The sequence below is a fragment of the Onychomys torridus genome, chromosome 1 (genome assembly GCF_903995425.1).
Source record: "Onychomys torridus chromosome 1, mOncTor1.1, whole genome shotgun sequence".
Taxonomy (NCBI): Eukaryota; Metazoa; Chordata; class Mammalia; order Rodentia; family Cricetidae; genus Onychomys; species Onychomys torridus.
This window is the reverse complement of record NC_050443.1, coordinates 28111071-28127172: the sequence shown is the minus strand read 5'-3', so window position 1 is coordinate 28127172 and position 16102 is coordinate 28111071. Positions and strand designations below refer to the sequence as shown.

The 16102-nt window shown below is 46.7% G+C and overlaps 1 pseudogene; it reads left to right on the top strand.

Moving 5' to 3' along the window:
* The first annotated feature begins 515 nt into the window (after positions 1-515).
* Positions 516-15142, top strand: LOC118592717 (annotated as a pseudogene).
* The last annotated feature ends 960 nt before the right edge of the window (positions 15143-16102 follow it).

Below are 16102 nucleotides of genomic sequence, written 5' to 3'. Positions count from 1 at the left end.
TTCTCTTTGGACTTTGTGGTCCCAAAGAATGAAAAGCCATTGGATTAAAGCTTTCCTCTGGTGTAGCAGGAATTTTCTTTGGGCTGCCAACACACAAATGATGACACAGAGACTAATTAATTATGAAAGCTTGGCTTTAGCTTAGGCTTGTTTTAAACTAGCTCTTAAAACTTAAATTAACCCATTTCTATTCATCTACGTGCTGTCACATATGCCCATCCTGCTTCCTCTGTGTCTCCTATCACACCCCTAGATTCCTCCTCCTCCTCTTCTCTCTGCCCAGAAACCCACCTACACCTCCTGCCTACCTATTGGTCATTCAGCTTTTTATTACACCAGTCACAGCAATATATCTTCATATAGTGTACAAACATCCCACACTCTGGTGTGTTGCGCAATAATCTTTTTGTAGACTGTGAAGATGTGTCACTCTGATTGGTTTAATAAAAAGCTGAATAGCCAATAGCTAGGCAGGATTTCTGGGCAGAGAGGACACTGGGAAGAAGGTGGCAGTGATGGGCACCACAAAGATGAGGTAATAAAGCCATGAGGCATAAAGTAAATTAATAGAAGGGGTTAATTTAAGTTATAAGATCTAGTTAGAAACAAGCCTAAGCTGTCAGCTGAGCTTTCATAATTAAAAATAAGTCTCTGTGTCATCACTGGGGAGCCAGTGGTCCTGACCAAAAAAAAAAAGTCTGACTACAGTGGTGTGGTTTATCTGGTATTTAAGGAGGCTGCACTTGTAGTGAAGTTTGCTGCAACCATAAGTCTTTCTCCTGTGAGAATTCCATGACACAGATGGGAGATGGATCTGCAGCCAAAACACACTCAAACAGCTTCTACCACTGTGGACTCTGGTGTGAAATAAGGGCAGAATTTTGGCTGCAGGACTCCCCACAGCAGTGCATTTGTAAGCCCCCTCTCCAGTGTGCTCTCTCTCTGATGCCAAACAAGTGTAATTTTGCAACTGAAGCATTTCCCACACTCACCACACCTGTAAGGTTTTGCCCTGGTGTGGCTTCTCTGGTGTTGACGAAGGTAACAGTTTTGTTTAAAGCACACTTGCTGCGCTCATGTGTCCTGGCCTGTGTGTGGATTCTGGTGCGGAGCAAGTCTGTGCTTCTGGCTAAAGGACTTGCTGCATTCATTCTCTGCACTCTTCCGGGGTCTGTCTCCCGTGGGTGTTCTTGCTGTTGAGAAAATCTGCATCTGGAATGTTCTTTTCCAGTGTAAAAGGCCTTTCTGCACTCGGTACTGATGGGAAAACTGTGCTTGGCACGAGAGGCGTGACGCTAAAGAAATGGTAGCTGGCAGGAGGTCCTTCCTGCCCTCCTCAGATATGAAGAGATCCCGCCACGCTCATTCTGCATTTCTTAGCATGAGAAGCCCTGTCCTCAGCCTATGTGAGGTGCTGCCTTCCACCGGCTGCTTCTGATACTAGGAGCCGCTTCCCCTGAAGCAGAACTGTGACTGGCATCGAGGGGGCCGCTCTTCATCGCTACACTAGCTGTGCCTCTTGTTCAGTGGCAGGCCCTTGGCCACAGCAGGCTCCTCCACTTCCTATGGAAGCGGTCCTGATGATGCTCTTGGTGCACCAACAGCGGCGATATGCGAGGCAGGGGTGGTGGTGTGCGTGGGTGGCGGAGTGGGCGTGAGCAGCTGCTGCTCCGGGCCAGGACACAGCAAATGTCGGTGTCGAGCTCCGGGCGTTGGCGCAGTTGGCTGGGGACCGTCTGGAGTGTGAAGAGGTCGGAGAAGGCTACAACAGTAAAAACAAACATGAAGCTTCTGCGGCACAAATGGAGGCCATAGATCCTGCCACTGTAGAGCAAAAGGAACACTGGTTTGGAAAGGCCTTTACGGGACAAGAAAGGCTTCATCATCGAGCAGATGAAGGATAGCACCTGTCTATTCCGGGCTGTAGCTGGAGGACATGGATGAGGTTGTGTGAAAGCATTGTATGGACTATCCACTGAGGATTGCTGACTACTTCTCCAACCAGGTCACAAAAGACCTCCCCACCTATATCAATCAGAATCGGAAGAACAACTGAAATGCAGGCTATGGCAGAGATGGTCGACTGTCCTGTGAAGATGTATCAGTACAACACAGGTACTTCGGTAGTGAGTCAGGCAACACATTCATTCCATGGGATCCATCAAAATGAAGATGAACCCATCTGTGTCAGCTACCACTGGAATATCAACGATAATTCAGTGGTGAATCCTAACAAGGCTACTATTGGTGTGGGGCTTGACCTGCCGTCATTTAAACCAGGGTTTGCAGAGCAATCTCAGATCAAGAATGCCATAAAGACATCAGAGTAATCATGGGTTGAAGAGCAAATATTGGAAACAAGAAATGAGCTACAGACTGAGAGGACACAGAGGAGGCTAGAGAGGGGCAGGAGGCTTGAGACTCCTACCTGCAGTGGCTGGGGTACCAAGAGAAACAAGTTCCAGAAAGCTGGTGCCACACACAGTTCAACCACGGCAGCAGCAGCCTCCAGTGGCCTGGAGGAATGGACTAGTGGGTCCCCACCACAGTGAAGTCAGCTTTATCACCTGAGCACCCCGAACTGCATGCGGAGCTAGGCACCAAGGCCCCCTCCCCAGGCACTGTGTTAGCTCTTGCCAAGCCCCCTTCACCTCCTTCACTCTGTGCACCAGGTACAAGCCATCAGTTCTGGGCAGAGCTGACTGGGCCACCCCTCCTTTTATGTCTGCTACCCTGTTCTGGAGTGCCTGGTCCTCATCCAGCAGATGTCCCCCTCTGCCCTTGCAAGTCTGAATAATTGGGATGGTGATGAGATCCTAGCATCAGTGGGTACTGGCAGTGTCCCAACAGGAATACCTAGACAGTATGAATAAAAACCAAGTGCACAGAGAGCCACCCCCAGACAAGAGTTGCTGGAGACCCAGGGACTGGGCACTGTCGTCTTATCCCAGACTCCTGCCCTTTGATGCCAGCCAACATTCTTTGGCTTTCTTCCCTCTTGGCTTCCTTCTTTTGTTTCCTCTTTACCACTTCCCTCCGGCTGGCCCACCCATCTATCTCATCCCTGCCACCACCACCAGTCTCGGCCAGCTGATGTGCCCTATTGGCCCTGCACAGCACCATCTCAGCTTTCCACAGGGGACTCTGGAAAGGGTGCTGAAGGTAGGAGAGAGGCATGCAGAGATGGGCCATCTGGCAGCCAGGCAGCCCCAAAGAGAGAGACACACAGACAAAGGGAGTCTTCCGCTCGCCCTTCCTTACAGATCAGAGAAACCTGTCACCACCACCCCCGACAACAGTGACAGCGGACGTGGGAAAGTTTCCTTCCTAGTTCCTCAAGAATCTGAACACGTTAAATTTTTCTTTATTAAAATATACTTTTGCCAGGTGGTGGTGTATATACATCTTTAATCTCAGCACTCAGGAGGCAGAGGCAGGTGGATCTCTGTGAGTTTGAGGCCAGCCTGCTCTACAGAGTGAGTTCCAGGACATTCTGGGCTACACAGAGAAACCCTGTCTCAAAAAACAAACAAACAAACAAAACACATAAAATGCACTTTTATCTTATAAAATCAGCAAATAAAAAACAATGTCCATGGCAACACTGGCCCTGTGTGGATGGCATCGCTGGTTTAGAGACAGGCAGGCTGACCATGGGGCATGGAGGCAAAGAGATGGATTTCTGCTGTCTTCTGGCCTCCAGCTCCTCGGAGGGGCCGAAGATAGAGCCAGAGGAAGGTGGCGGCGTTGCAGGTGGCAGACTGGCTTTGGACAGTGAGACCCTGACCTTGCCACGTTCCTACTGTTCCACAACCACTAGTCTGTTTACAGTCTTGGGAGGGTCTCTTTGGAGACCATGGCTGCTCCCCAAGATTTGAGTGTGGAGAGTGGGAGCATCCTTGGCAGATGGAGCACCGTGCTCTGCCGATGCTAACAAGATCCTCCATCTGTAACGTCCTTGGCATGGTAAAACTGAAGGGAAACCTCTCACAGTGGGGACTCCCTCCTGGACCCCACATTAGGCACAACCCACACCCAAACACCTGTTTTCACGGAGAGATCCTTCATTAAGTGGAGAAGAAAAGGTAAACTGGCCGCTTTCTGACTCAGACAGAAAAACAGCAGCAAAAGGCCTTGCTGGTGTCATTCTTAAGAAGAGAAAAAGGAGAGGTCTGTGTTAGGACGGGCTAGGATTCGGTGTAAAGGAGATAGAGGATGGAGGAGAAGGGGAAGGGGACAAGGGAAATGAGGAAGAGGTATTTATCCAGGAGGGACAAAGGACTGCCTCTGGGTAGAGGGAGACAGATGTGGGACATGGAAAATGGCACTTCATACAGGTAAGGGGGCCAAATGGGACTTTGAATCACTGGACCTTGGTGGTCATCTTCAGGAGGAGAAGTGGGCAAATAAGGGGACAGACCTTAGTGTCTAGCTTTAGGAATGTGATCTAACAGTTTTTAACAAGGCAGAGGGAATGGAGAGAAGAGCAAGGCCTGCCCGAGCTGCATGCTCAAGTGGGCTAGAGTCCCTTCAAAAACCAAATGTCAGTCTCCCTGAAAAAAAAGTAATAAAAGATCCATCAGACAGTGGACTCAATCATCAACACTGAAAAAATAATTAACTAATTAAAGAAAAGTACTTAAGCCAGATCCATCTGGTTGTTCTCACTAGTTAAATCCTCGTGCATTAAAGTGCTCAGAATGGACCCATTGGGAGTTGTTAAGCAATGAAAAACAGAAATATGTTCATGAAAAGTCCAGAAATAAGTACACGAGGCTCTCGGGGGACATCAGGGCTAATGGCAATGTGACTAAAAGCCTGCTGTGCTGAGAATGGAAACCTTAGGCCATGAAGAGGGTCACTGTAGGGGGCGGAGGGAGGGTGGAGAGCAATGAGGTAGAGCAGAAAGGCAGGCTGCACCTTCGGTCTGTTTCTGTGTGGACAACTATCAGTGTGGGCTTGTTCACTGCAAAAGCTGGCACTGAACAGAGGCAGTGTCCACACCAGAAGCCCCCACTGCACCTTTTTAAGGACAGTGCGGGTTATGAGCACAGTCACGGCACACACAGTGGAGACTGAGAGGTGCTGTCACCTTAAGCCAAAGCCAGAGTGGGAGTAACAAGTGAGCAAAACATCAAGAATGGGCTTTGAAGGTGCCAAACAAGCTGCTGGCCCCATCTCTGTTTTGCCATGAAAATACTAAGGGACACTGGAAGGGTTTCTGGATTCATCCTGACCCAGACTGTTAAGCCGCTCCTCATTCCAAACTCACCAAAGCCAGTTCTCCACAAATTGTCTTGGTGTGCCTGGCATTACATCTGCCCCTACTGCGCTAGACAGCCTCATGGATTTAGGAAGATACGAACCCTGAGGCAACATAATAAGGCAGATGGGAGGACGGGGCAGCTTGAGACAACCCTGGGTGACAGACCACAGACAAGGAAACCACCGATGAAAAAGAACCTCAGAGCTAGAGAGGTGACTCAGTTGGGGAAAGGAGCCAGCTGCCAAGCCTGGATTGAGTACCAAGACCCGCATAGTGGAAGCAAAGAATAGAGTCTTGCAAGCTGTCCTCTGACTTCCACACTTAGGCCTTGATTACCCCACCCCCTTCTCTTTCTCAAATAAATAAAAGTTTAAAAAATGTTTTTAAACGTCAGAGAAACATCTTACAGCAATGGCTCAGTGCTCCCCAGAGATGTTGGCACCATCGGACAGGACAGCTCTAAGGGAAGAACAGGCCCTCATCACAACCCTGGCACCCACAGCAAGAACAGACCTTGATAGCCAGGCAGTGCTAGCACACACCTTTAATCCCAGCACTCGGAAGTCAGAGGCAGGTGGATCTCTGTGAGTTTGAGGACTGGCTAGTCTACAGGGGGAGTTCCAGGACATCCAGGGATACACAGAGAAACCCTGTCTCAAAAAAACAAACAACATAAAACAGAAAACAGAAAACAAAACAAAACAAAACAAATCCCTCAAGAAAAAGAAGGGAAAGTGCTCTTACCCTGGGGCAGGGGGATGTAAAGGACTCCGTGGGGACCCAGAGCAATGCTCTTCAGCATCACATCACAATACAGGAGTCACTGTGTCTCATTCAGAAGCTCCCACTATGCCTGACACAAGTCCACAGCCACATCCTCTATGGTCACATTCTCCCAGCATGAAAAGGAAAGCAGTATCCCTTCCAGCCTGCCCACTTGCTGTTTATACACAGTAACAGGCATCATCCACTCCTGGCCCCCTTCTCCCTAGCTCACTGGAGATGTGAGGCCAGTGACGGCTGCCTACTACATACTCCTACTACATACTTCACTTACATAAGTGCAGCTTATGCTACCCACATACAAAGTATGTGCACAAATACACATCATCTCAACTCTGGGCCTAGCATGAACAGTCCTCACACCCTGTCTCGCTAGCAAATTCCATGGTCTTGTCTCCAAAATTTGTCTCCTGTATGCACCCACCCAGCTTTCTTTCCTTCTTTAGTTCTCAAGGTTGACCAAGTTGCTGAAAGCATTCAGTTCACGTGCTCAACATAGCCAAAATATGAAGCCTGATTCTCCTTCCTGATGCTAGCTGATGGCTCCTTCCTTCCAGACGAAGTGAAAAGCAACCATTGAGCTATCCTGACTAGCTGAAGCTGCTAGATATCCACCCTGCTTCAAAGCATCAATGGCTTCTAATTCTCTCATAGTAAAGGCTCAGTTCCTCATCTGCATTCTAGGCCTGAATCCTGTATCTTGGCTCTCTTGTCCCCTAAAACGTAAGAGACAGCTCTGTCTTGCCTCTAAACATGTATAAGTGCCCAGTGTTTTTAATGCCTTCTATAGGACATTTTATCAATGGGATGTGTGGTAGTTTTAATGTAATTGGCCCCCATAAATGCAAAGGGAGTGGTATTATTAGGAGGTGACTTTGTTGAAGTAGGTGCGTTCTTGTTGGAGGGATTGTGGCCAAGATGTAGCCAGCACCATGTCTGCCTGCATGCCACCATGCTCCACACTGTAATGATAATGGACTGAACCTCTGAACTGTAAGCTGCCACCCTAATTAAATGTTTTCCTTTATAAGAGTTGCTATGGTCATGGTGTCTATTCACAGCAATAGAAGCCCTAACAAGACAGGATGTATCCATACAACCCCTTGTCTGAACTCCAGACCCCAGAAACCATAGACCTAGTGGTCCACAGTGGCAGATGTGAAGTCCAGCACACAATTTCATCACCCTATGAATAGAATAGACACACTTGTGGAAATAATCCTACTGTAAGTAGAGGGCATCTATGGTGGGGACCTGAGCATACATGACCCTATCTTTGCCCTGGAGCAAAGTAACTCTCAAATGACTAACATCTTGGTGTGAAAATTGACATCTGACCGAAAGAAAAAAGATCACCTCTCCATAAGCAAGGTTACAGTTACTCACTGGGAAGCCTCACCATGGATTTTTAAGGTGTTTTGTTTTGTTTTGTATATGAATGTTTTGCCTCCATGTGTTCTGTGAACCATGTGTGTATAGTGCCCATGGGGGCCAAAAGAGAATGTTGTATCCCCTAGAACTGGAATTACAGATTATTGTAAGCCATCATGTCCCTGATGGGAATTGAATCCTACTCCTCTGGAAAAGCAGTCAGTGCTCTTAACCACTGAGCCAGTATTTTTCCAGTCCTGCCACTGTATTTTATTTTATTTTGATTTTTTAAATCCTTCTTCACAGGTTACCTAGACCACTTTTGATTAAGAAAACTGTAGAAAGTTAGTAACCACCACCAGCAGACTCAGGTGGTAGCATGTGTCTGTTTTCCAGAATCCTGATTTGTGGGGTATCTGAATGCTAAGGGCTCTGCTCAAACTTGCTAGAATCACTCATGGCAGATTTTAGTCCACAGGTCACTTTCCCCCCACATTTCTTTGTAAACTCTTCAGCATTCTTACAGAATATATTTACAGTCCTTAGAGTATTCTTCAACTAGGTCAGCCCTGTAAATGGACGATTCCTGTCTTGACCACCTGTTCCCAAATACCTGGCGGCCGCTTCCCAAATTACCACTCAGAAGCTTAATATAAATTATAAATGTTCAGCTGTTAGCTCAGGCTTGATACTAGCTAACTCCTACACTTAAATTAACCCAAAATTTGTATCTATGTTTAGCCACATTGGTACCTTTTCTCAGTATGACATTCTCATCTTGCTTATCTGTGTTTCCCTGTGACTCTCTGACTCTGCCCTTCCTCTTTCCAGAACTCTCCTACTCTGGCTCTCATGCTCAATCTTTTCCTCTTTAGCTGTTGGCCAGTCAGCTTATTTATCAAACCAATCACAGCTACAAATCTTCACAGTGTACAAAAGAGTTTTCCACAGCACCACGCAGAGTAGGTGCTCAGGCCAGGTCATTTTACTTACAGTAGTGTGAGACAGGACTACTTAGACAGTCTTGGTGACTGGGTTCCAGTTTTGAGCACTAATTACTGGTGGACAGACCTGCCCCTTCTCACCAATATTACGATGGTAGACCTTGGTTTTAAATGTGATCTTGGGTGGTTTAAATGGATACTTTGCTGGAAAATTGATTCCAATTCTGAAGGCTCCTCTTACCATATGGAGAATTGTCAGGAACAGTCAGACCTTGCCAAGACAATGAACAAGTTTCATCAACCTGGATGTTACAGGAGTACTTCATTCCACATTTACAGATCAGGTCAGGCTCCTTCATCTGCTTCCTACTGCCATGAAATTATCTCAGACCCCGATCCTAGCGGTTCCCAACCCACCAGTAAGTTTCTGTGGGCCTTTGTTTGTCCCTGTCTTTATATGACTCTGTATGTTCATTTTCTGAGGCGCGCTTGATTGGTGGTGTGATCCAGTATCGGATAGTGCCTGCGGCAGGCAGCCAGCAGACATGTTGGTGAGCCAGGATCACAGGGATCTCGGGAGGTGTTCTATGCCCTGATTGATGGGAACGTGGAAGCCCCCAAAAGCCCACTGCCCACAATAGAGGGAACTGGGTCCCCCTGACTGTACTGAAATAACTCCTGCCAGGTGGGGCTTGTGTACTGCAAAGGGGCTTGCTAGCTGTGAGGGAGGACATCATCTCAGTGCTGATGTACCAGTACTTGGATTGTCTGTGTAAATGTTATTTGTTTCTGTCTACTAACCTCCCTTATTTTCCTGGAAGAGAAGGAGAGAGAGGCACAGCAAGGACCACCTCCCTCCCTCCCTAGCTCTCTTGCTATCAGGCCTGCAGCACAGGCGGGGCTGGTCTAGGTCTGCAGGAGAGGCCTGCAGCCAGCCAGTGGCTCTCACAGAGGGTGGGGGTGCAGGTGGGCAAAGACAGGAGCTATGGGCAGCGCAATGGGGAATTGACTGCTTGCAATTTACAAAAACTGTGTGAGCACTGAACAGAGAATCTGATTTTAGTCAGAGGAGTTAACAAAAAACTTTTGTTCAGCAACACTGGCAGCCATGGACACACTCTGTGCCCACCGCTCCCACTCCCTTCCTTCCTAAGTTCTTCACTGTGATAACTTCAAGGTCTCTTCTGCCAGCCAGCAGCTTCTCTTGTTAACCCTTCTCTGTCCTGATATTGCTTGAAAGAAATGTTGAATTACCAGTCAAAGTTACATTATGTATTGGGAAAAATTATGCTTTTGTTTTCACAGGAAAATTTTTTTGTTTTGTTTTTTGAGACAGGGTTTCTCTGTGTATCTTTGCACCTTTCCTGGAACTTACTCTGTAGCCCAGGCAGGCCTTGAAATCACAGAGATCTGCCTGCCTCTGCCTCCTGAGTGCTGGGATCCACCACTGCCCAGCTAGGAAAAGAAAAATTTACATGGGTTTTGGTCATTTGAGTTTAATGGGTTACAAACACTTGCCACTGTTTAAGAGAATTGGTTACAAATTATTATTGGTTAAGATAAAAAAAAACTGTATCAAATTCCAAGTAGAGGACAGCTCAATGAATTAAATATAAAAAAGATGTCTTAGGATGTAATGTTTTTATAAGAATATGAAGGCTTGAGACATGAGGAAAAAAGTTTAAACAAATGATTTTTTGGTTTGGGGAAGCAGTTTAAGATGTAAAAATGTAAAGGCTTAAGCATGTTATGAAGGTTTGAGTACGTGGTATTTGGGACTGAGGAAGTAGTTTGAGCTATAAAAATATGGAACTTTAAGTACTTTAAAGTTTAAGTAAGTTGTGAGGTTTGAATATAAGTAAAGTTTATGTGGGATCTAAGATGTAAAGGTTTTAGGTATGAGACTATAAAAACGAATGTGTGGGAAGAAGGAAAGAATGTAAAATGCAAGTTACTGGGACGTGTGAAAGCAAGTTATAAAGGTGATTTTTAAAAGTGACTTAAGGTATATAAAAGAATGAAGCGTGTTTCAGATTTCTTTCTCTTGCTATTCTTCTGTTACATTAAGACTCCAAAGGTTCACAGTTTTAAAAATGTCTGTCTACTCTGTAGATAGGGATGAAAATGTGGCCACATGTGTGTTTGGTTTTGAATGTCTAAGTTTGCATGGCCTCTGTGTTAAGGAACACAAGTTAATACTAGTCACCTGGCTATCCAGATACTAGTTTAAAGCATAAACTGTTAATTCTTATTTAAATATAAGCTATAAGAAATAAATAAAACAGAACCTGAGAGGTCCATTTGACTAATATATCTACAGGATAACAAATTGGCCTGGTTGTTGTTACCAAACTTAGAGATGTTTTCAAGATTAGGCCAAGATTTGTTTGGCTCAGATATATTTAATAGATAATGGTTCTCACACCCACCAAAGATCTGATGAATATGGCATTTAAATTACTTAATAAAAAGCTTACTATAACAAACAGAGACTCCCAGCTCTCCAGCTCCTAGCAATGACTCCCAAGGTCTGCAAAGAAGATATGGAGCAACAACAAGATGACACCACCTGAACTGTTGAAAACAATGATCACTGGGCAAGATGCCCCGACTCAACACCTGCTGCCATGGATCCAGCCCAGACTGGACAAATGAGACACAGACAAGATAAGATCAGTCTTTCCCAAGTTGATCCTCCACAGGGAGAAACTTCATGTTATGGATCCGGCAGCCAAGACTGATGCTGTCCTGACACCTGTCCTGCCAATGCTATGAAGACTACAGGAGCCTGAGGTAATGGTGGTCTGGGTAACGGATAGTCAATGTCATTTTTTAATAGATTTGGAAGTCTGCACTCAGATAAAATTTATTCTTCTCAGATCTCTGATGGCATTGATGACTGGGCTAGCTATAGCTTTGTCAGCTTAGCAACATCAGTCAACCATAGTCTTCCACAAGGTGGTTGCAGCCACCTTATTAATTAATTGATCAATGTATTAATTAATTAAAGTTATTAAAGTCTCTTAAAAGAGAGAAACAAATAGGTTCTGAATATAGAATTACATATGCTTTTCATTGTGCCAAAGACATTTCAATCCAATCTACACCTGGCTCTCTAGATAGAAAACACAATATGGATTTCAATGCAAATTGGTAATACTACAATTACTGAGACAATGTGTCTGAAAGTTTCAAAGAAGTTCATAAATTTTAACTCCTGTTCCTAGTTTATATCTATCTCAACAGGTTTCTACTTGGCTGCCAGACACATCCAAGCATCATTTGCTGCTGAACCTGAACTTACTGAAAGCTGATATGGACCATTCAAACCAATATAAATGCCATCTCTACAGCTGGTCAATAAACCAGATGCTTCTATGTTCCCTTCTTGCCTTTGACTAACATTCCGGCTTTCCAGGACCCTGACAACAACATCCCAACATTAGCAGGAAGTAATTACAGAAGAGAAAACATTGCCATTTTCCTCCCTGGAATGTTAGATCAAAAGGGAATTTCTTGTCATAGGGAACCTGAGATAAAGTAATAACTAGTCCCCATTTTCATTTCTAAGTTCCTGCAGGATAAGGAACTCTGTCAGCCATCACAGTCTTCTGCTAATTACTGTTGGCTCTTTGTCACTGATGTCTTAACTAAATGAAGATTCTGTCTGGGTACCACTGAACTGAGGATGCTAGAATCCCAATATCCACCCCTGAACCCATGACACACTTGCAGATGGCAAAAACTGAATAAGGGAAAGATCACTTTGTCATTGATAATGAGAAAACTCTTACATCTTGACCCAATTAGTCTCCAAAAAAATCTACTACCCTGATGATAAAGTCTTTTACTTTTACATCAAAAAAAAAAAAAAAAAAAAAAACATCTCCAAGACTGGAGATGAAATACAACTCAAGTGGGGAATGAAAGGGCCAAGGAGATGCCATAACAGGGTATCAGCCTTCTCTCAGAGATCAGGCCTCAATTTCAGTTTCCTGAGACTTGAACAAGCAGCTTCTGGGAGGGACATGAACAAGAGACATAGTTCTTGCAGTAGCTCCCTTTCTGCACGTACTCTGACTGCTCAAGGTTCAGTCATTGTTTACTGTCTGGGACCCCTCACCAACTTAGAGCTATGTGAATGGGTCAGTGTGAATGTATGAGGCCAGCCAGCCTCCATAGCAGTTCAAGAACAGAGCCTGGGATTTGTCCAGGCCTGCCCAAAAGTGATAACTGTAACTTCCAACCAGTAAATTCAGAGATTACATACCCTCACCCAATCATATGATGCCAAGACTTGTACCACCCTGCTTGCAGTTTTTCCTTTTAAAAACCTCTCACCCTGAGAGCTCAGACTCCTCCACCTGCTATGTCAAGTGTTGGACATGGACCAAGCCTGGGCTTGCTTGTTATGAATAAACACCTGTGTTTTACATCAGATATCAGCTCTGTGGTGGTCTTGCTTGGGGGTCTCACAACATGGGTCCAACACTTAAGATTACAGAAAACCACCCCTACAGAGGATGTTAGAAGGATGGGGCAGTCGGGAGGCCTCAGCTGGGCCTGGCTGTTCAGTTCAGCTATGCCAAACTAGGCCCTCCAGGACCCCCGCCCCCACAATACCACTTGGCCTCCACCAGCCTTTCTGTCCCAGGCTCCGGAGGCCAGCCACACCAGCACAGGGCCTGGCACCTCTTCTCCAGCCTGGATCTTTGATCCTAACTTTTCAAGTCGACCACCACAGCCCCAAGTCACTTTCTTTTCCTCTGGATCTCCAAGGTCACTGTGTAGATCCAGGCCTGGGATGTCAGGTGGAGAATCTAGTTGACTCCCCTTTTGTCATGAGTACTAGTCGGCTAAGTCACCACCTCAGCTGCATGTGTCTGAGGGTCAGCATGTGACAGGAATCAGTTCACTTGTGGGGCTGCAGCTGCCCGCGGGTCCCCCTAGAGCCCCGGCAGGTCCTCCCCAGCTGCTCCTCCATTCTGTCCCACATGTGCCCAGGGTGCCCCGAGGGTGGCTGGCTCTTCCCATCAGGCTGGATTGGAGGCTCTTTACAAGGCTTGCCTGCATGTGGATTGACGGAGACAGGGTGGAGAGGTGGCTCCCTGAGCCTGGTCAGTCCCAGGAGCCATGGCAGATGGGCTGTAGGTCCCTCCAAGAGGTGCCCCATGAATGATTGGTGAGATCTCCTTCACCTCTGAGGCCTCCCCGGCTTTCTCTTTGCAGGAGAAAATAGAAGCTAACAAAGCGTGTTGATGAATCCATCTTTGCCAGAAGACTCAAGAAAGCCACTTGCCTGCTCACCTGCCTAGATGTAGCAAGCCTACCCCTCCCCTCCAGGTGTCTAGAACAGGATTCCAACAATAAAGGCCTTGCAATTCACAGGGATGCTTGGACTTTGGATTTGAGATCGGCAATGATTGGGTTGGAGGATATGGCAGGGACAACGGATGGGACTTTGAACTGTCACTGCTCAATTTCAGCACTGCCAAAATGGCCCTGCAGAACCCATTAGGCGATACTAGGAGACAGTCACCACAGCCAGAGAGTCTGCCACTTTCTTCGGCCAAAGTCCATGGGGCCATACATGACTTCCCCAATTGAACTCCCCAGGAACATGAAACAGTGAAGGACCAGAGAGGCTAAATGTCTACAGAGGATCACACAGGCTCCTGACAGCAAAACCTGTCCCTTCTGCCCAGTGCTGGGGACATGGGCCAATGGTGTAGTGTGTGTGCATCACAGTGCTTCTCTGGGCGTCTGTGTCCCACCTATAAAACCTGACAACAGATCGGATGTGGGCAGCTGCCTCAGACTTCTGGAGCCATGACTTCCTTTGTTACTACATTTGTTTGGGGGAGTGGGGGTGTAGAGGCCAAAGGTGCTCTAGGACCAAGTGCCTTATCTATTGAGCCATCTCACCGGCCCCACAACTGATTGATTAAAAGGTCAGTCTACATGTGTCTGAATAGAAATACGGGAATAATATTAACTCCAAAGTTCAGGTGAACACACTTCTTGGATCAGACAAATCTGGTTCCCTGTGTTTTCTGATTTTGTAACATTGGAGAATATTTGAAATAAGGTTTCTCTACCTGCCTGTGATTGGGTGCAGTCCTTTCCACTGCAATATCGGTACGTGCCCTGTTGCAGGAGAGAGACCAGAACATTGGAACACCAGCGAGGCCTGTTGCCAAGGGGCTACTTAAGGTGTTACAACCACCAAGGTTCAAGGCAGGGGAGGACAACATTACCCAGAAGCCTCAGCGCTTAGCGACCGAGGCGGAACTTCCGGCACTCAGGGGCCATATGAACAAGTGGTCTGAGAGCCTGAGTTTGTGCTCCCTCCGTGGGTTAAGGAACATTGAGACTCGAGGAGACTCGGGAATTGGCCGCATTCGTGACCCCGGGAGCGGCCGGCGGAAAGTCGGCTGCGCTGCAGCCTGGAGCGGCTTCGCTCAGCCCCGGGTCTGCAGGTGGCGGCCGCCCAGACTTAATTGGCCAGGGATGGTGCTGTGGCCCCAGGAGCCTCTTGCTGACAGCCCTGGGCACATCAGAAGTCAGAGGCAGCCCCTGCCCAGGTATTTTCATCCAGACACCCCTGTTGAGGACTGGGGAGCCTGGTCCTAGAAAACTCGCTTTGGAGTTCAGGGAGCATGTGACCTGCTCAGCCAATGTAATGAGTGATAGCAGAGATAAGGCTGAAAGTGGCCTCTGTGATACAGCCATCAACCACAAGTTGACTCCCATCTGGACATCCACACTGGACACGTGAGCTGTGTGTGACAGGCAGTGAGAATCATGGGTAGCTTTGTTGCACTTTTAATCTGCACAAAGCCCTTTCCAGAGTTCTGTCACTATTGGTTCTGAAGCCATCCCACTTGTAGTAGCCGGGATGGATCTGGTTGCTCAGTGCTTAGAGAATCCTGGTGTGTATTACCTCATGTGTTATCCCTGAAGGACAGCAGGTGTGGAATAAGCCCTTTGCAGTCTGCCATAAATGCATCCATACCCTGGGTTTGATTGATAAAAGTGTTCAGCAAATCCAAGAACGTCGACATCTAAATGCTTCTGGAAAGCTCTGATCACTTTAGCTGGGAGAGGTGAGGGTACACAGATAGTCTCAGGCTCCCCTGGTTGTTTCTCTGTAGATACTCAGAGCAATGGCAGATTTCAAATGTCTCCACACGGGCCCAAAAATGGGAGAAAGGAAGGAGATGCTAGTCCATGGGTGTGACCTGGGCCTCACAGCCAGTTTTTATTGTGCATGACACTCTGCTCCCTTCCAAGTAGAACCGTCGGGAAGAAGGTGGGACCATGTGCATTTGCCAAACTTTCTGGTTTTTCAGTAGAGAGGAAATCCATATTTTTGTGCTTTTAACCATTTCTTTTATTTAAGCTCTACTGAGATAGAATCGATGTGCCCTATGCTGTGCGTAATTGAAGTATAAAATGTGGTAGGTTTTACCTACTGTACAAATCCATGAACTCATCACTGCAGTCACAATAATGGACGTCTTCTTGCTCCTAATGCCCTTCCTCCCCCTTTATAATCACTCCGCTCCTTTCCTTACTGCCCATCACTGTGTTCACTGACTGACTTTTACTATAGATTTGTTTTCCTCTTCAGAAGTCCGTGTAAATTGAGTGTCTTTGATTCCTGTTCGAGCATGAAGATTTCTCCATTGGAATAGGAGTGCTTGACGCTCGTGTTATGAGGCCGTTTTCTCCTGCA